General features: G+C 53.5%; 18 non-coding genes across 18 annotated transcripts; 8 read left to right on the top strand and 10 right to left on the bottom strand.

Moving 5' to 3' along the window:
• Window positions 1-1101: 1101 nt before the first annotated feature.
• Window positions 1102-1173, bottom strand: TRNAE-CUC (transfer RNA glutamic acid (anticodon CUC)). Its single transcript has one exon. It is a non-coding gene; the product is annotated as a tRNA-Glu (tRNA).
• A 630-nt stretch (window positions 1174-1803) lies between these two features.
• Window positions 1804-1875, bottom strand: TRNAE-UUC (transfer RNA glutamic acid (anticodon UUC)). The gene has a single exon. It is a non-coding gene; the product is annotated as a tRNA-Glu (tRNA).
• Window positions 1876-2118: 243 nt separating this feature from the next.
• On the top strand, window positions 2119-2201 carry TRNAL-UAA (transfer RNA leucine (anticodon UAA)). The gene has a single exon. It is a non-coding gene; the product is annotated as a tRNA-Leu (tRNA).
• A 1126-nt stretch (window positions 2202-3327) lies between these two features.
• Window positions 3328-3399, bottom strand: TRNAE-CUC (transfer RNA glutamic acid (anticodon CUC)). Its single transcript has one exon. It is a non-coding gene; the product is annotated as a tRNA-Glu (tRNA).
• Window positions 3400-4029: 630 nt separating this feature from the next.
• Window positions 4030-4101, bottom strand: TRNAE-UUC (transfer RNA glutamic acid (anticodon UUC)). The gene has a single exon. It is a non-coding gene; the product is annotated as a tRNA-Glu (tRNA).
• A 243-nt stretch (window positions 4102-4344) lies between these two features.
• On the top strand, window positions 4345-4427 carry TRNAL-UAA (transfer RNA leucine (anticodon UAA)). The gene has a single exon. It is a non-coding gene; the product is annotated as a tRNA-Leu (tRNA).
• A 1132-nt stretch (window positions 4428-5559) lies between these two features.
• TRNAE-CUC (transfer RNA glutamic acid (anticodon CUC)) lies at window positions 5560-5631 on the bottom strand. Its single transcript has one exon. It is a non-coding gene; the product is annotated as a tRNA-Glu (tRNA).
• Window positions 5632-6261: 630 nt separating this feature from the next.
• TRNAE-UUC (transfer RNA glutamic acid (anticodon UUC)) lies at window positions 6262-6333 on the bottom strand. The gene has a single exon. It is a non-coding gene; the product is annotated as a tRNA-Glu (tRNA).
• A 243-nt stretch (window positions 6334-6576) lies between these two features.
• Window positions 6577-6659, top strand: TRNAL-UAA (transfer RNA leucine (anticodon UAA)). The gene has a single exon. It is a non-coding gene; the product is annotated as a tRNA-Leu (tRNA).
• Window positions 6660-8808: 2149 nt separating this feature from the next.
• Window positions 8809-8891, top strand: TRNAL-UAA (transfer RNA leucine (anticodon UAA)). Its single transcript has one exon. It is a non-coding gene; the product is annotated as a tRNA-Leu (tRNA).
• A 1126-nt stretch (window positions 8892-10017) lies between these two features.
• On the bottom strand, window positions 10018-10089 carry TRNAE-CUC (transfer RNA glutamic acid (anticodon CUC)). The gene has a single exon. It is a non-coding gene; the product is annotated as a tRNA-Glu (tRNA).
• Window positions 10090-10719: 630 nt separating this feature from the next.
• Window positions 10720-10791, bottom strand: TRNAE-UUC (transfer RNA glutamic acid (anticodon UUC)). The gene has a single exon. It is a non-coding gene; the product is annotated as a tRNA-Glu (tRNA).
• Window positions 10792-11034: 243 nt separating this feature from the next.
• On the top strand, window positions 11035-11117 carry TRNAL-UAA (transfer RNA leucine (anticodon UAA)). Its single transcript has one exon. It is a non-coding gene; the product is annotated as a tRNA-Leu (tRNA).
• A 1132-nt stretch (window positions 11118-12249) lies between these two features.
• Window positions 12250-12321, bottom strand: TRNAE-CUC (transfer RNA glutamic acid (anticodon CUC)). Its single transcript has one exon. It is a non-coding gene; the product is annotated as a tRNA-Glu (tRNA).
• A 630-nt stretch (window positions 12322-12951) lies between these two features.
• On the bottom strand, window positions 12952-13023 carry TRNAE-UUC (transfer RNA glutamic acid (anticodon UUC)). Its single transcript has one exon. It is a non-coding gene; the product is annotated as a tRNA-Glu (tRNA).
• Window positions 13024-13266: 243 nt separating this feature from the next.
• TRNAL-UAA (transfer RNA leucine (anticodon UAA)) lies at window positions 13267-13349 on the top strand. Its single transcript has one exon. It is a non-coding gene; the product is annotated as a tRNA-Leu (tRNA).
• Window positions 13350-15498: 2149 nt separating this feature from the next.
• Window positions 15499-15581, top strand: TRNAL-UAA (transfer RNA leucine (anticodon UAA)). The gene has a single exon. It is a non-coding gene; the product is annotated as a tRNA-Leu (tRNA).
• A 2143-nt stretch (window positions 15582-17724) lies between these two features.
• Window positions 17725-17807, top strand: TRNAL-UAA (transfer RNA leucine (anticodon UAA)). The gene has a single exon. It is a non-coding gene; the product is annotated as a tRNA-Leu (tRNA).
• The last annotated feature ends 381 nt before the right edge of the window (window positions 17808-18188 follow it).

An 18188-nucleotide genomic window follows, 5' to 3' on the forward strand; every position in this document is an offset into this window, starting at 1 on the left:
CTTGCAGATGCTTTTTTAAAGCATTTTCCTCTGCCCTCCTCACCCTCCCAGTGCCCTTCCTTAACAGTCCCAATTCACGTCTCAGCTGTGGGGTCTGCTGCTACTCTGCACTTAGCATGGATGCTTCCCAAAGCAATGCAGTGCCACCTACGCAGAGCCCCTGCTTAGAGAAATACACCTCCTATGTCTTTTCCCACTGAAGGGAGCAGGAGGAAGTACTTGCTTCCTGGGGAACATGGGCCTGCCACTGGAATTTGTTAACCCGCCTCTTGCGGATTTCTCCCCTTTCTTTGATTTACACCTGCACGCTCTCCCTTGCCATCGGAGCAGGATCTGCTGATGCAGGCCCGGCTGGATCAAATGTGCAAAGGCTTGTCCCCAGGCCTCGGGAAAAAATTGAGCAGAGATTCCCGCCTCCGCCTCCGCCTCCTCTTGCCTTCCGAACGGGCTTCCAAACGGGCAATGCCCTGACGGGTCCCCCACGCCCCATCCTGCCTATGCCCACACCCCTGTATATGAGGGTGACCCATGTCCCTCACCCTCCATGCTCGAACGGAAGACACGTGTGTCCTGAGGGGAGCGCCAGACAGGCATTTCTCCGGCCAGGCAGACCCCTGCAGCACCCGTTAGGCTCCAAAGCCTGTACATTCCCAAGATGCCACTGGTCACTATGCAAATCAGACAGCCCTGGCCACACCCTCTCCGCCGCTGGGCTCTGCTGCTTTCGGTACGTGCAGCTCAGCTTTTTCTTACCCTGAACCAGACTTCCGTTTCAGCAAAAAGGTGGGTTGCAGTGGGTCCGGGATGCCATTTGGAGACAAAGCCTGCGTCCCTGTCAAAGATGACTTCCTGCCGCACACCATGTGGTCAGAAGCCTACGAAAAGAAGCGCACCTCGGAATACAGAATCTCACTTCCTCAAGAGCCTTGCACAAGAGATTTTCCTCCCGCCGAGGAAAGCAACTCAAAGGGAACCTTGCGAAAATCAAATTAGGAGCCAGATTGCGGGATGCTAGGCAAACTGTTTGTCAGAAAAGCAAATTCATTTTGAGAAGCCCTGACCTGCGGGAAGGAAAAGCATTCAAGGGCAGAAGAAGGACTGTTCCCTGACCGGGAATCGAACCCGGGCCGCGGCGGTGAGAGCGCCGAATCCTAACCACTAGACCACCAGGGAACCCACAGCCAAACAGCAAAAGTTCCTACACTGCTCTCCTAGTGACAAAGCTCATGGGGGCTGAAAGCATATTTTATTCTACAGCGAATATGAATCAGAACTTGAAAAAACACTCATGATTCCACCAGACTGTTTGTCACTTCCAAGCACAGGCCATCCCCTCCCCCGTGCTACTGAACCGACGAATTCCTGTACAATCGGGATCCCCGGGAAATCACAAGAGGGACACCTAGTGGCCGCTGATAGCTCAAAGACAGCTGGTACACCTTCTCACACCTACCTCGTTATTCAGCTTGCTGGAAGAATACATTGCGAATGACCGATTCAAGAGTGCAAGGGAGAAGAGTGCTCCAAAGTAGATGTATACATCGCAGCCGGGTTTTCCAGCAATTTACCTTTCTGATGAGCTGGTACTGCACTTTACGCCCACATAGAGCACCTGACTGGGTGGGGGACTGCGTGCGCATGAAGGTGGCTGAGGGCAATGGGAGCAAAGCAACCTGGGACACAGGGGACCCAGCCCCTTTCCTCTGCTTTCGTCTATAGGTCGGGGTGCCTTTTTAAGGACCTTCGATTAAAAAAAGCTGAGCTGCGTGGACAAATTACGCACGTCTACGTCTTAGAGGGATCTTCCCTGACCGGGAATCGAACCCGGGCCGCGGCGGTGAAAGCGCCGAATCCTAGCCACTAGACCACCAGGGAGGAGATGCTCTTGTGAGCCTGCCTTGCTCACTTCCTTATTGTGACTAAGCTAACTCCACTGTATAGATTGCCCATAAAGTACGAGTGGGGAAAAGTTAGGTGTCACACAGTGTGTTTGTCATAAGCAATTACCTTTATCCTCCTGCAAAAGCCTTTTTACTCTGCAATCACCTCTTGCTGGACAGCCTGCGCTGGAGCAGCCAGCATGAAAAGGGAGCTGAGTAAGGCAGGACCTAGGGTCTCACCAGGGTGGCCGAGTGGTTAAGGCGTTGGACTTAAGATCCAATGGACAGTTGTCCGCATGGGTTCGAGCCCCATCCCTGGTATGGGTTTTCAGTGGGTGTGTAGGAACTTGCAGATGCTTTTGTAAAGCATTTTCCTCTGCCCTCCTCACCCTCCCAGTGCCCTTCCTTAACAGTCCCAATTCACGTCTCAGCTGTGGGGTCTGCTGCTACTCTGCACTTAGCATGGATGTTTGCCAAAGCAATGCAGTGCCACCTACGCAGAGCCCCTGCTTAGAGAAATACACCTCCTATGTCTTTTCCCACTGAAGGTAGCAGGAGGAAGTACTTGCTTCCTGGGGAACATGGGCCTGCCACTGGAATTTGTTAACCCGCCTCTTGCGGATTTCTCCCCTTTCTTTGATTTACACCTGCAGGCTCTCCCTTGCCATCGGAGCAGGATCTGCTGATGCAGGCCCGGCTGGATCAAATGTGCAAAGGCTTGTCCCCAGGCCTCGGGAAAAAATTGAGCAGAGATTCCCGCCTCCGCCTCCGCCTCCTCTTGCCTTCCGAACGGGCTTCCAAACGGGCAATGCCCTGACGGGTCCCCCACGCCCCATCCTGCCCATGCCCACACCCCTGTATATGAGGGTGACCCATGTCCCTCACCCTCCATGCTCGAACGGAAGACACGTGTGTCCTGAGGGGAGCGCCAGACAGGCATTTCTCCGGCCAGGCAGACCCCTGCAGCACCCGTTAGGCTCCAAAGCCTGTACATTCCCAAGATGCCACTGGTCACTATGCAAATCAGACAGCCCTGGCCACACCCTCTCCGCCGCTGGGCTCTGCTGCTTTCGGTACGTGCAGCTCAGCTTTTTCTTACCCTGAACCAGACTTCCGTTTCAGCAAAAAGGTGGGTTGCAGTGGGTCCGGGATGCCATTTGGAGACAAAGCCTGCGGCCCTGTCAAAGATGACTTCCTGCCGCACACCATGTGGTCAGAAGCCTACGAAAAGAAGCGCACCTCGGAATACAGAATCTCACTTCCTCAAGAGCCTTGCACAAGAGATTTTCCTCCCGCCGAGGAAAGCAACTCAAAGGGAACCTTGCGAAAATCAAATTAGGAGCCAGATTGCGGGATGCTAGGCAAACTGTTTGTCAGAAAAGCAAATTCATTTTGAGAAGCCCTGACCTGCGGGAAGGAAAAGCATTCAAGGGCAGAAGAAGGACTGTTCCCTGACCGGGAATCGAACCCGGGCCGCGGCGGTGAGAGCGCCGAATCCTAACCACTAGACCACCAGGGAACCCACAGCCATACAGCAAAAGTTCCTACACTGCTCTCCTAGTGACAAAGCTCATGGGGGCTGAAAGCATATTTTATTCTACAGCGAATATGAATCAGAACTTGAAAAAACACTCATGATTCCACCAGACTGTTTGTCACTTCCAAGCACAGGCCATCCCCTCCCCCGTGCTACTGAACCGACGAATTCCTGTACAATCGGGATCCCCGGGAAATCACAAGAGGGACACCTAGTGGCCGCTGATAGCTCAAAGACAGCTGGTACACCTTCTCACACCTACCTCGTTATTCAGCTTGCTGGAAGAATACATTGCGAATGACCGATTCAAGAGTGCAAGGGAGAAGAGTGCTCCAAAGTAGATGTATACATCGCAGCCGGGTTTTCCAGCAATTTACCTTTCTGATGAGCTGGTACTGCACTTTACGCCCACATAGAGCACCTGACTGGGTGGGGGACTGCGTGCGCATGAAGGTGGCTGAGGGCAATGGGAGCAAAGCAACCTGGGACACAGGGGACCCAGCCCCTTTCCTCTGCTTTCGTCTATAGGTCGGGGTGCCTTTTTAAGGACCTTCGATTAAAAAAAGCTGAGCTGCGTGGACAAATTACACACGTCTACGTCTTAGAGGGATCTTCCCTGACCGGGAATCGAACCCGGGCCGCGGCGGTGAAAGCGCCGAATCCTAGCCACTAGACCACCAGGGAGGAGATGCTCTTGTGAGCCTGCCTTGCTCACTTCCTTATTGTGACTAAGCTAACTCCACTGTATAGATTGCCCATAAAGTACGAGTGGGGAAAAGTTAGGTGTCACACAGTGTGTTTGTCATAAGCAATTACCTTTATCCTCCTGCAAAAGCCTTTTTACTCTGCAATCACCTCTTGCTGGACAGCCTGCGCTGGAGCAGCCAGCATGAAAAGGGAGCTGAGTAAGGCAGGGCCTAGGGTCTCACCAGGGTGGCCGAGTGGTTAAGGCGTTGGACTTAAGATCCAATGGACAGTTGTCCGCATGGGTTCGAGCCCCATCCCTGGTATGGGTTTTCAGCGGGTGTGTAGGAACTTGCAGATGCTTTTGTAAAGCATTTTCCTCTGCCCTCCTCACCCTCCCAGTGCCCTTCCTTAACAGTCCCAATTCACGTCTCAGCTGTGGGGTCTGCTGCTACTCTGCACTTAGCATGGATGTTTGCCAAAGCAATGCAGTGCCACCTACGCAGAGCCCCTGCTTAGAGAAATACACCTCCTATGTCTTTTCCCACTGAAGGGAGCAGGAGGAAGTACTTGCTTCCTGGGGAACATGGGCCTGCCACTGGAATTTGTTAACCCGCCTCTTGCGGATTTCTCCCCTTTCTTTGATTTACACCTGCAGGCTCTCCCTTGCCATCGGAGCAGGATCTGCTGATGCAGGCCCGGCTGGATCAAATGTGCAAAGGCTTGTCCCCAGGCCTCGGGAAAAAATTGAGCAGAGATTCCCGCCTCCGCCTCCGCCTCCGCCTCCTCTTGCCTTCCGAACGGGCTTCCAAACGGGCAATGCCCTGACGGGTCCCCCACGCCCCATCCTGCCCATGCCCACACCCCTGTATATGAGGGTGACCCATGTCCCTCACCCTCCATGCTCGAACGGAAGACACGTGTGTCCTGAGGGGAGCGCCAGACAGGCATTTCTCCGGCCAGGCAGACCCCTGCAGCACCCGTTAGGCTCCAAAGCCTGTACATTCCCAAGATGCCACTGGTCACTATGCAAATCAGACAGCCCTGGCCACACCCTCTCCGCCGCTGGGCTCTGCTGCTTTCGGTACGTGCAGCTCAGCTTTTTCTTACCCTGAACCAGACTTCCGTTTCAGCAAAAAGGTGGGTTGCAGTGGGTCCGGGATGCCATTTGGAGACAAAGCCTGCGGCCCTGTCAAAGATGACTTCCTGCCGCACACCATGTGGTCAGAAGCCTACGAAAAGAAGCGCACCTCGGAATACAGAATCTCACTTCCTCAAGAGCCTTGCACAAGAGATTTTCCTCCCGCCGAGGAAAGCAACTCAAAGGGAACCTTGCGAAAATCAAATTAGGAGCCAGATTGCGGGATGCTAGGCAAACTGTTTGTCAGAAAAGCAAATTCATTTTGAGAAGCCCTGACCTGCGGGAAGGAAAAGCATTCAAGGGCAGAAGAAGGACTGTTCCCTGACCGGGAATCGAACCCGGGCCGCGGCGGTGAGAGCGCCGAATCCTAACCACTAGACCACCAGGGAACCCACAGCCATACAGCAAAAGTTCCTACACTGCTCTCCTAGTGACAAAGCTCATGGGGGCTGAAAGCATATTTTATTCTACAGCGAATATGAATCAGAACTTGAAAAAACACTCATGATTCCACCAGACTGTTTGTCACTTCCAAGCACAGGCCATCCCCTCCCCCGTGCTACTGAACCGACGAATTCCTGTACAATCGGGATCCCCGGGAAATCACAAGAGGGACACCTAGTGGCCGCTGATAGCTCAAAGACAGCTGGTACACCTTCTCACACCTACCTCGTTATTCAGCTTGCTGGAAGAATACATTGCGAATGACCGATTCAAGAGTGCAAGGGAGAAGAGTGCTCCAAAGTAGATGTATACATCGCAGCCGGGTTTTCCAGCAATTTACCTTTCTGATGAGCTGGTACTGCACTTTACGCCCACATAGAGCACCTGACTGGGTGGGGGACTGCGTGCGCATGAAGGTGGCTGAGGGCAATGGGAGCAAAGCAACCTGGGACACAGGGGACCCAGCCCCTTTCCTCTGCTTTCGTCTATAGGTCGGGGTGCCTTTTTAAGGACCTTCGATTAAAAAAAGCTGAGCTGCGTGGACAAATTACACACGTCTACGTCTTAGAGGGATCTTCCCTGACCGGGAATCGAACCCGGGCCGCGGCGGTGAAAGCGCCGAATCCTAGCCACTAGACCACCAGGGAGGAGATGCTCTTGTGAGCCTGCCTTGCTCACTTCCTTATTGTGACTAAGCTAACTCCACTGTATAGATTGCCCATAAAGTACGAGTGGGGAAAAGTTAGGTGTCACACAGTGTGTTTGTCATAAGCAATTACCTTTATCCTCCTGCAAAAGCCTTTTTACTCTGCAATCACCTCTTGCTGGACAGCCTGCGCTGGAGCAGCCAGCATGAAAAGGGAGCTGAGTAAGGCAGGGCCTAGGGTCTCACCAGGGTGGCCGAGTGGTTAAGGCGTTGGACTTAAGATCCAATGGACATTTGTCCGCATGGGTTCGAGCCCCATCCCTGGTATGGGTTTTCAGCGGGTGTGTAGGAACTTGCAGATGCTTTTTTAAAGCATTTTCCTCTGCCCTCCTCACCCTCCCAGTGCCCTTCCTTAACAGTCCCAATTCACGTCTCAGCTGTGGGGTCTGCTGCTACTCTGCACTTAGCATGGATGCTTCCCAAAGCAATGCAGTGCCACCTACGCAGAGCCCCTGCTTAGAGAAATACACCTCCTATGTCTTTTCCCACTGAAGGGAGCAGGAGGAAGTACTTGCTTCCTGGGGAACATGGGCCTGCCACTGGAATTTGTTAACCCGCCTCTTGCGGATTTCTCCCCTTTCTTTGATTTACACCTGCAGGCTCTCCCTTGCCATCGGAGCAGGATCTGCTGATGCAGGCCCGGCTGGATCAAATGTGCAAAGGCTTGTCCCCAGGCCTCGGGAAAAAATTGAGCAGAGATTCCCGCCTCCGCCTCCGCCTCCGCCTCCTCTTGCCTTCCGAACGGGCTTCCAAACGGGCAATGCCCTGACGGGTCCCCCACGCCCCATCCTGCCCATGCCCACACCCCTGTATATGAGGGTGACCCATGTCCCTCACCCTCCATGCTCGAACGGAAGACACGTGTGTCCTGAGGGGAGCGCCAGACAGGCATTTCTCCGGCCAGGCAGACCCCTGCAGCACCCGTTAGGCTCCAAAGCCTGTACATTCCCAAGATGCCACTGGTCACTATGCAAATCAGACAGCCCTGGCCACACCCTCTCCGCCGCTGGGATCTGCTGCTTTCGGTACGTGCAGCTCAGCTTTTTCTTACCCTGAACCAGACTTCCGTTTCAGCAAAAAGGTGGGTTGCAGTGGGTCCGGGATGCCATTTGGAGACAAAGCCTGCGGCCCTGTCAAAGATGACTTCCTGCCGCACACCATGTGGTCAGAAGCATACGAAAAGAAGCGCACCTCGGAATACAGAATCTCACTTCCTCAAGAGCCTTGCACAAGAGATTTTCCTCCCGCCGAGGAAAGCAACTCAAAGGGAACCTTGCGAAAATCAAATTAGGAGCCAGATTGCGGGATGCTAGGCAAACTGTTTGTCAGAAAAGCAAATTCATTTTGAGAAGCCCTGACCTGCGGGAAGGAAAAGCATTCAAGGGCAGAAGAAGGACTGTTCCCTGACCGGGAATCGAACCCGGGCCGCGGCGGTGAGAGCGCAGAATCCTAACCACTAGACCACCAGGGAACCCAGAGCCATACAGCAAAAGTTCCTACACTGCTCTCCTAGTGACAAAGCTCATGGGGGCTGAAAGCATATTTTATTCTACAGCGAATATGAATCAGAACTTGAAAAAACACTCATGATTCCACCAGACTGTTTGTCACTTCCAAGCACAGGCCATCCCCTCCCCCGTGCTACTGAACCGACGAATTCCTGTACAATCGGGATCCCCGGGAAATCACAAGAGGGACACCTAGTGGCCGCTGATAGCTCAAAGACAGCTGGTACACCTTCTCACACCTACCTCGTTATTCAGCTTGCTGGAAGAATACATTGCGAATGACCGATTCAAGAGTGCAAGGGAGAAGAGTGCTCCAAAGTAGATGTATACATCGCAGCCGGGTTTTCCAGCAATTTACCTTTCTGATGAGCTGGTACTGCCCTTTACGCCCACATAGAGCACCTGACTGGGTGGGGGACTGCGTGCGCATGAAGGTGGCTGAGGGCAATGGGAGCAAAGCAACCTGGGACACAGGGGACCCAGCCCCTTTCCTCTGCTTTCGTCTATAGGTCGGGGTGCCTTTTTAAGGACCTTCGATTAAAAAAAGCTGAGCTGCGTGGACAAATTACGCACGTCTACGTCTTAGAGGGATCTTACCTGACCGGGAATCGAACCCGGGCCGCGGCGGTGAAAGCGCCGAATCCTAGCCACTAGACCACCAGGGAGGAGATGCTCTTGTGAGCCTGCCTTGCTCACTTCCTTATTGTGACTAAGCTAACTCCACTGTATAGATTGCCCATAAAGTACGAGTGGGGAAAAGTTAGGTGTCACACAGTGTGTTTGTCATAAGCAATTACCTTTATCCTCCTGCAAAAGCCTTTTTACTCTGCAATCACCTCTTGCTGGACAGCCTGCGCTGGAGCAGCCAGCATGAAAAGGGAGCTGAGTAAGGCAGGGCCTAGGGTCTCACCAGGGTGGCCGAGTGGTTAAGGCGTTGGACTTAAGATCCAATGGACAGTTGTCCGCATGGGTTCGAGCCCCATCCCTGGTATGGGTTTTCAGCGGGTGTGTAGGAACTTGCAGATGCTTTTTTAAAGCATTTTCCTCTGCCCTCCTCACCCTCCCAGTGCCCTTCCTTAACAGTCCCAATTCACGTCTCAGCTGTGGGGTCTGCTGCTACTCTGCACTTAGCATGGATGCTTCCCAAAGCAATGCAGTGCCACCTACGCAGAGCCCCTGCTTAGAGAAATACACCTCCTATGTCTTTTCCCACTGAAGGGAGCAGGAGGAAGTACTTGCTTCCTGGGGAACATGGGCCTGCCACTGGAATTTGTTAACCCGCCTCTTGCGGATTTCTCCCCTTTCTTTGATTTACACCTGCAGGCTCTCCCTTGCCATCGGAGCAGGATCTGCTGATGCAGGCCCGGCTGGATCAAATGTGCAAAGGCTTGTCCCCAGGCCTCGGGAAAAAATTGAGCAGAGATTCCCGCCTCCGCCTCCGCCTCCTCTTGCCTTCCGAACGGGCTTCCAAACGGGCAATGCCCTGACGGGTCCCCCACGCCCCATCCTGCCCATGCCCACACCCCTGTATATGAGGGTGACCCATGTCCCTCACCCTCCATGCTCGAACGGAAGACACGTGTGTCCTGAGGGGAGCGCCAGACAGGCATTTCTCCGGCCAGGCAGACCCCTGCAGCACCCGTTAGGCTCCAAAGCCTGTACATTCCCAAGATGCCACTGGTCACTATGCAAATCAGACAGCCCTGGCCACACCCTCTCCGCCGCTGGGCTCTGCTGCTTTCGGTACGTGCAGCTCAGCTTTTTCTTACCCTGAACCAGACTTCCGTTTCAGCAAAAAGGTGGGTTGCAGTGGGTCCGGGATGCCATTTGGAGACAAAGCCTGCGGCCCTGTCAAAGATGACTTCCTGCCGCACACCATGTGGTCAGAAGCCTACGAAAAGAAGCGCACCTCGGAATACAGAATCTCACTTCCTCAAGAGCCTTGCACAAGAGATTTTCCTCCCGCCGAGGAAAGCAACTCAAAGGGAACCTTGCGAAAATCAAATTAGGAGCCAGATTGCGGGATGCTAGGCAAACTGTTTGTCAGAAAAGCAAATTCATTTTGAGAAGCCCTGACCTGCGGGAAGGAAAAGCATTCAAGGGCAGAAGAAGGACTGTTCCCTGACCGGGAATCGAACCCGGGCCGCGGCGGTGAGAGCGCCGAATCCTAACCACTAGACCACCAGGGAACCCACAGCCATACAGCAAAAGTTCCTACACTGCTCTCCTAGTGACAAAGCTCATGGGGGCTGAAAGCATATTTTATTCTACAGCGAATATGAATCAGAACTTGAAAAAACACTCATGATTCCACCAGACTGTTTGTCACTTCCAAGCACAGGCCATCCCCTCCCCCGTGCTACTGAACCGACGAATTCCTGTACAATCGGGATCCCCGGGAAATCACAAGAGGGACACCTAGTGGCCGCTGATAGCTCAAAGACAGCTGGTACACCTTCTCACACCTACCTCGTTATTCAGCTTGCTGGAAGAATACATTGCGAATGACCGATTCAAGAGTGCAAGGGAGAAGAGTGCTCCAAAGTAGATGTATACATCGCAGCCGGGTTTTCCAGCAATTTACCTTTCTGATGAGCTGGTACTGCACTTTACGCCCACATAGAGCACCTGACTGGGTGGGGGACTGCGTGCGCATGAAGGTGGCTGAGGGCAATGGGAGCAAAGCAACCTGGGACACAGGGGACCCAGCCCCTTTCCTCTGCTTTCGTCTATAGGTCGGGGTGCCTTTTTAAGGACCTTCGATTAAAAAAAGCTGAGCTGCGTGGACAAATTACACACGTCTACGTCTTAGAGGGATCTTCCCTGACCGGGAATCGAACCCGGGCCGCGGCGGTGAAAGCGCCGAATCCTAGCCACTAGACCACCAGGGAGGAGATGCTCTTGTGAGCCTGCCTTGCTCACTTCCTTATTGTGACTAAGCTAACTCCACTGTATAGATTGCCCATAAAGTACGAGTGGGGAAAAGTTAGGTGTCACACAGTGTGTTTGTCATAAGCAATTACCTTTATCCTCCTGCAAAAGCCTTTTTACTCTGCAATCACCTCTTGCTGGACAGCCTGCGCTGGAGCAGCCAGCATGAAAAGGGAGCTGAGTAAGGCAGGGCCTAGGGTCTCACCAGGGTGGCCGAGTGGTTAAGGCGTTGGACTTAAGATCCAATGGACAGTTGTCCGCATGGGTTCGAGCCCCATCCCTGGTATGGGTTTTCAGCGGGTGTGTAGGAACTTGCAGATGCTTTTGTAAAGCATTTTCCTCTGCCCTCCTCACCCTCCCAGTGCCCTTCCTTAACAGTCCCAATTCACGTCTCAGCTGTGGGGTCTGCTGCTACTCTGCACTTAGCATGGATGTTTGCCAAAGCAATGCAGTGCCACCTACGCAGAGCCCCTGCTTAGAGAAATACACCTCCTATGTCTTTTCCCACTGAAGGGAGCAGGAGGAAGTACTTGCTTCCTGGGGAACATGGGCCTGCCACTGGAATTTGTTAACCCGCCTCTTGCGGATTTCTCCCCTTTCTTTGATTTACACCTGCAGGCTCTCCCTTGCCATCGGAGCAGGATCTGCTGATGCAGGCCCGGCTGGATCAAATGTGCAAAGGCTTGTCCCCAGGCCTCGGGAAAAAATTGAGCAGAGATTCCCGCCTCCGCCTCCGCCTCCGCCTCCTCTTGCCTTCCGAACGGGCTTCCAAACGGGCAATGCCCTGACGGGTCCCCCACGCCCCATCCTGCCCATGCCCACACCCCTGTATATGAGGGTGACCCATGTCCCTCACCCTCCATGCTCGAACGGAAGACACGTGTGTCCTGAGGGGAGCGCCAGACAGGCATTTCTCCGGCCAGGCAGACCCCTGCAGCACCCGTTAGGCTCCAAAGCCTGTACATTCCCAAGATGCCACTGGTCACTATGCAAATCAGACAGCCCTGGCCACACCCTCTCCGCCGCTGGGCTCTGCTGCTTTCGGTACGTGCAGCTCAGCTTTTTCTTACCCTGAACCAGACTTCCGTTTCAGCAAAAAGGTGGGTTGCAGTGGGTCCGGGATGCCATTTGGAGACAAAGCCTGCGGCCCTGTCAAAGATGACTTCCTGCCGCACACCATGTGGTCAGAAGCCTACGAAAAGAAGCGCACCTCGGAATACAGAATCTCACTTCCTCAAGAGCCTTGCACAAGAGATTTTCCTCCCGCCGAGGAAAGCAACTCAAAGGGAACCTTGCGAAAATCAAATTAGGAGCCAGATTGCGGGATGCTAGGCAAACTGTTTGTCAGAAAAGCAAATTCATTTTGAGAAGCCCTGACCTGCGGGAAGGAAAAGCATTCAAGGGCAGAAGAAGGACTGTTCCCTGACCGGGAATCGAACCCGGGCCGCGGCGGTGAGAGCGCCGAATCCTAACCACTAGACCACCAGGGAACCCACAGCCATACAGCAAAAGTTCCTACACTGCTCTCCTAGTGACAAAGCTCATGGGGGCTGAAAGCATATTTTATTCTACAGCGAATATGAATCAGAACTTGAAAAAACACTCATGATTCCACCAGACTGTTTGTCACTTCCAAGCACAGGCCATCCCCTCCCCCGTGCTACTGAACCGACGAATTCCTGTACAATCGGGATCCCCGGGAAATCACAAGAGGGACACCTAGTGGCCGCTGATAGCTCAAAGACAGCTGGTACACCTTCTCACACCTACCTCGTTATTCAGCTTGCTGGAAGAATACATTGCGAATGACCGATTCAAGAGTGCAAGGGAGAAGAGTGCTCCAAAGTAGATGTATACATCGCAGCCGGGTTTTCCAGCAATTTACCTTTCTGATGAGCTGGTACTGCACTTTACGCCCACATAGAGCACCTGACTGGGTGGGGGACTGCGTGCGCATGAAGGTGGCTGAGGGCAATGGGAGCAAAGCAACCTGGGACACAGGGGACCCAGCCCCTTTCCTCTGCTTTCGTCTATAGGTCGGGGTGCCTTTTTAAGGACCTTCGATTAAAAAAAGCTGAGCTGCGTGGACAAATTACACACGTCTACGTCTTAGAGGGATCTTCCCTGACCGGGAATCGAACCCGGGCCGCGGCGGTGAAAGCGCCGAATCCTAGCCACTAGACCACCAGGGAGGAGATGCTCTTGTGAGCCTGCCTTGCTCACTTCCTTATTGTGACTAAGCTAACTCCACTGTATAGATTGCCCATAAAGTACGAGTGGGGAAAAGTTAGGTGTCACACAGTGTGTTTGTCATAAGCAATTACCTTTATCCTCCTGCAAAAGCCTTTTTACTCTGCAATCACCTCTTGCTGGACAGCCTGCGCTGGAGCAGCCAGCATGAAAAGGGAGCTGAGTAAGGCAGGGCCTAGGGTCTCACCAGGGTGGCCGAGTGGTTAAGGCGTTGGACTTAAGATCCAATGGACATTTGTCCGCATGGGTTCGAGCCCCATCCCTGGTATGGGTTTTCAGCGGGTGTGTAGGAACTTGCAGATGCTTTTTTAAAGCATTTTCCTCTGCCCTCCTCACCCTCCCAGTGCCCTTCCTTAACAGTCCCAATTCACGTCTCAGCTGTGGGGTCTGCTGCTACTCTGCACTTAGCATGGATGCTTCCCAAAGCAATGCAGTGCCACCTACGCAGAGCCCCTGCTTAGAGAAATACACCTCCTATGTCTTTTCCCACTGAAGGGAGCAGGAGGAAGTACTTGCTTCCTGGGGAACATGGGCCTGCCACTGGAATTTGTTAACCCGCCTCTTGCGGATTTCTCCCCTTTCTTTGATTTACACCTGCAGGCTCTCCCTTGCCATCGGAGCAGGATCTGCTGATGCAGGCCCGGCTGGATCAAATGTGCAAAGGCTTGTCCCCAGGCCTCGGGAAAAAATTGAGCAGAGATTCCCGCCTCCGCCTCCGCCTCCGCCTCCTCTTGCCTTCCGAACGGGCTTCCAAACGGGCAATGCCCTGACGGGTCCCCCACGCCCCATCCTGCCCATGCCCACACCCCTGTATATGAGGGTGACCCATGTCCCTCACCCTCCATGCTCGAACGGAAGACACGTGTGTCCTGAGGGGAGCGCCAGACAGGCATTTCTCCGGCCAGGCAGACCCCTGCAGCACCCGTTAGGCTCCAAAGCCTGTACATTCCCAAGATGCCACTGGTCACTATGCAAATCAGACAGCCCTGGCCACACCCTCTCCGCCGCTGGGATCTGCTGCTTTCGGTACGTGCAGCTCAGCTTTTTCTTACCCTGAACCAGACTTCCGTTTCAGCAAAAAGGTGGGTTGCAGTGGGTCCGGGATGCCATTTGGAGACAAAGCCTGCGGCCCTGTCAAAGATGACTTCCTGCCGCACACCATGTGGTCAGAAGCATACGAAAAGAAGCGCACCTCGGAATACAGAATCTCACTTCCTCAAGAGCCTTGCACAAGAGATTTTCCTCCCGCCGAGGAAAGCAACTCAAAGGGAACCTTGCGAAAATCAAATTAGGAGCCAGATTGCGGGATGCTAGGCAAACTGTTTGTCAGAAAAGCAAATTCATTTTGAGAAGCCCTGACCTGCGGGAAGGAAAAGCATTCAAGGGCAGAAGAAGGACTGTTCCCTGACCGGGAATCGAACCCGGGCCGCGGCGGTGAGAGCGCAGAATCCTAACCACTAGACCACCAGGGAACCCAGAGCCATACAGCAAAAGTTCCTACACTGCTCTCCTAGTGACAAAGCTCATGGGGGCTGAAAGCATATTTTATTCTACAGCGAATATGAATCAGAACTTGAAAAAACACTCATGATTCCACCAGACTGTTTGTCACTTCCAAGCACAGGCCATCCCCTCCCCCGTGCTACTGAACCGACGAATTCCTGTACAATCGGGATCCCCGGGAAATCACAAGAGGGACACCTAGTGGCCGCTGATAGCTCAAAGACAGCTGGTACACCTTCTCACACCTACCTCGTTATTCAGCTTGCTGGAAGAATACATTGCGAATGACCGATTCAAGAGTGCAAGGGAGAAGAGTGCTCCAAAGTAGATGTATACATCGCAGCCGGGTTTTCCAGCAATTTACCTTTCTGATGAGCTGGTACTGCCCTTTACGCCCACATAGAGCACCTGACTGGGTGGGGGACTGCGTGCGCATGAAGGTGGCTGAGGGCAATGGGAGCAAAGCAACCTGGGACACAGGGGACCCAGCCCCTTTCCTCTGCTTTCGTCTATAGGTCGGGGTGCCTTTTTAAGGACCTTCGATTAAAAAAAGCTGAGCTGCGTGGACAAATTACGCACGTCTACGTCTTAGAGGGATCTTACCTGACCGGGAATCGAACCCGGGCCGCGGCGGTGAAAGCGCCGAATCCTAGCCACTAGACCACCAGGGAGGAGATGCTCTTGTGAGCCTGCCTTGCTCACTTCCTTATTGTGACTAAGCTAACTCCACTGTATAGATTGCCCATAAAGTACGAGTGGGGAAAAGTTAGGTGTCACACAGTGTGTTTGTCATAAGCAATTACCTTTATCCTCCTGCAAAAGCCTTTTTACTCTGCAATCACCTCTTGCTGGACAGCCTGCGCTGGAGCAGCCAGCATGAAAAGGGAGCTGAGTAAGGCAGGGCCTAGGGTCTCACCAGGGTGGCCGAGTGGTTAAGGCGTTGGACTTAAGATCCAATGGACAGTTGTCCGCATGGGTTCGAGCCCCATCCCTGGTATGGGTTTTCAGCGGGTGTGTAGGAACTTGCAGATGCTTTTTTAAAGCATTTTCCTCTGCCCTCCTCACCCTCCCAGTGCCCTTCCTTAACAGTCCCAATTCACGTCTCAGCTGTGGGGTCTGCTGCTACTCTGCACTTAGCATGGATGCTTCCCAAAGCAATGCAGTGCCACCTACGCAGAGCCCCTGCTTAGAGAAATACACCTCCTATGTCTTTTCCCACTGAAGGGAGCAGGAGGAAGTACTTGCTTCCTGGGGAACATGGGCCTGCCACTGGAATTTGTTAACCCGCCTCTTGCGGATTTCTCCCCTTTCTTTGATTTACACCTGCAGGCTCTCCCTTGCCATCGGAGCAGGATCTGCTGATGCAGGCCCGGCTGGATCAAATGTGCAAAGGCTTGTCCCCAGGCCTCGGGAAAAAATTGAGCAGAGATTCCCGCCTCCGCCTCCGCCTCCTCTTGCCTTCCGAACGGGCTTCCAAACGGGCAATGCCCTGACGGGTCCCCCACGCCCCATCCTGCCTATGCCCACACCCCTGTATATGAGGGTGACCCATGTCCCTCACCCTCCATGCTCGAACGGAAGACACGTGTGTCCTGAGGGGAGCGCCAGACAGGCATTTCTCCGGCCAGGCAGACCCCTGCAGCACCCGTTAGGCTCCAAAGCCTGTACATTCCCAAGATGCCACTGGTCACTATGCAAATCAGACAGCCCTGGCCACACCCTCTCCGCCGCTGGGATCTGCTGCTTTCGGTACGTGCAGCTCAGCTTTTTCTTACCCTGAACCAGACTTCCGTTTCAGCAAAAAGGTGGGTTGCAGTGGGTCCGGGATGCCATTTGGAGACAAAGCCTGCGGCCCTGTCAAAGATGACTTCCTGCCGCACACCATGTGGTCAGAAGCCTACGAAAAGAAGCGCACCTCGGAATACAGAATCTCACTTCCTCAAGAGCCTTGCACAAGAGATTTTCCTCCCGCCGAGGAAAGCAACTCAAAGGGAACCTTGCGAAAATCAAATTAGGAGCCAGATTGCGGGATGCTAGGCAAACTGTTTGTCAGAAAAGCAAATTCATTTTGAGAAGCCCTGACCTGCGGGAAGGAAAAGCATTCAAGGGCAGAAGAAGGACTGTTCTCTGACCGGGAATCGAACCCGGGCCGCGGCGGTGAGAGCGCAGAATCCTAACCACTAGACCACCAGGGAACCCAGAGCCATACAGCAAAAGTTCCTACACTGCTCTCCTAGTGACAAAGCTCATGGGGGCTGAAAGCATATTTTATTCTACAGCGAATATGAATCAGAACTTGAAAAAACACTCATGATTCCACCAGACTGTTTGTCACTTCCAAGCACAGGCCATCCCCTCCCCCGTGCTACTGAACCGACGAATTCCTGTACAATCGGGATCCCCGGGAAATCACAAGAGGGACACCTAGTGGCCGCTGATAGCTCAAAGACAGCTGGTACACCTTCTCACACCTACCTCGTTATTCAGCTTGCTGGAAGAATACATTGCGAATGACCGATTCAAGAGTGCAAGGGAGAAGAGTGCTCCAAAGTAGATGTATACATCGCAGCCGGGTTTTCCAGCAATTTACCTTTCTGATGAGCTGGTACTGCACTTTACGCCCACATAGAGCACCTGACTGGGTGGGGGACTGCGTGCGCATGAAGGTGGCTGAGGGCAATGGGAGCAAAGCAACCTGGGACACAGGGGACCCAGCCCCTTTCCTCTGCTTTCGTCTATAGGTCGGGGTGCCTTTTTAAGGACCTTCGATTAAAAAAAGCTGAGCTGCGTGGACAAATTACGCACGTCTACGTCTTAGAGGGATCTTACCTGACCGGGAATCGAACCCGGGCCGCGGCGGTGAAAGCGCCGAATCCTAGCCACTAGACCACCAGGGAGGAGATGCTCTTGTGAGCCTGCCTTGCTCACTTCCTTATTGTGACTAAGCTAACTCCACTGTATAGATTGCCCATAAAGTACGAGTGGGGAAAAGTTAGGTGTCACACAGTGTGTTTGTCATAAGCAATTACCTTTATCCTCCTGCAAAAGCCTTTTTACTCTGCAATCACCTCTTGCTGGACAGCCTGCGCTGGAGCAGCCAGCATGAAAAGGGAGCTGAGTAAGGCAGGGCCTAGGGTCTCACCAGGGTGGCCGAGTGGTTAAGGCGTTGGACTTAAGATCCAATGGACAGTTGTCCGCATGGGTTCGAGCCCCATCCCTGGTATGGGTTTTCAGCGGGTGTGTAGGAACTTGCAGATGCTTTTTTAAAGCATTTTCCTCTGCCCTCCTCACCCTCCCAGTGCCCTTCCTTAACAGTCCCAATTCACGTCTCAGCTGTGGGGTCTGCTGCTACTCTGCACTTAGCATGGATGCTTCCCAAAGCAATGCAGTGCCACCTACGCAGAGCCCCTGCTTAGAGAAATACACCTCCTATGTCTTTTCCCACTGAAGGGAGCAGGAGGAAGTACTTGCTTCCTGGGGAACATGGGCCTGCCACTGGAATTTGTTAACCCGCCTCTTGCGGATTTCTCCCCTTTCTTTGATTTACACCTGCAGGCTCTCCCTTGCCATCGGAGCAGGATCTGCTGATGCAGGCCCGGCTGGA

This window comes from Triturus cristatus, chromosome 5_2, assembly GCF_964204655.1.
Source record: "Triturus cristatus chromosome 5_2, aTriCri1.1, whole genome shotgun sequence".
NCBI classification, from domain to species: Eukaryota; Metazoa; Chordata; class Amphibia; order Caudata; family Salamandridae; genus Triturus; species Triturus cristatus.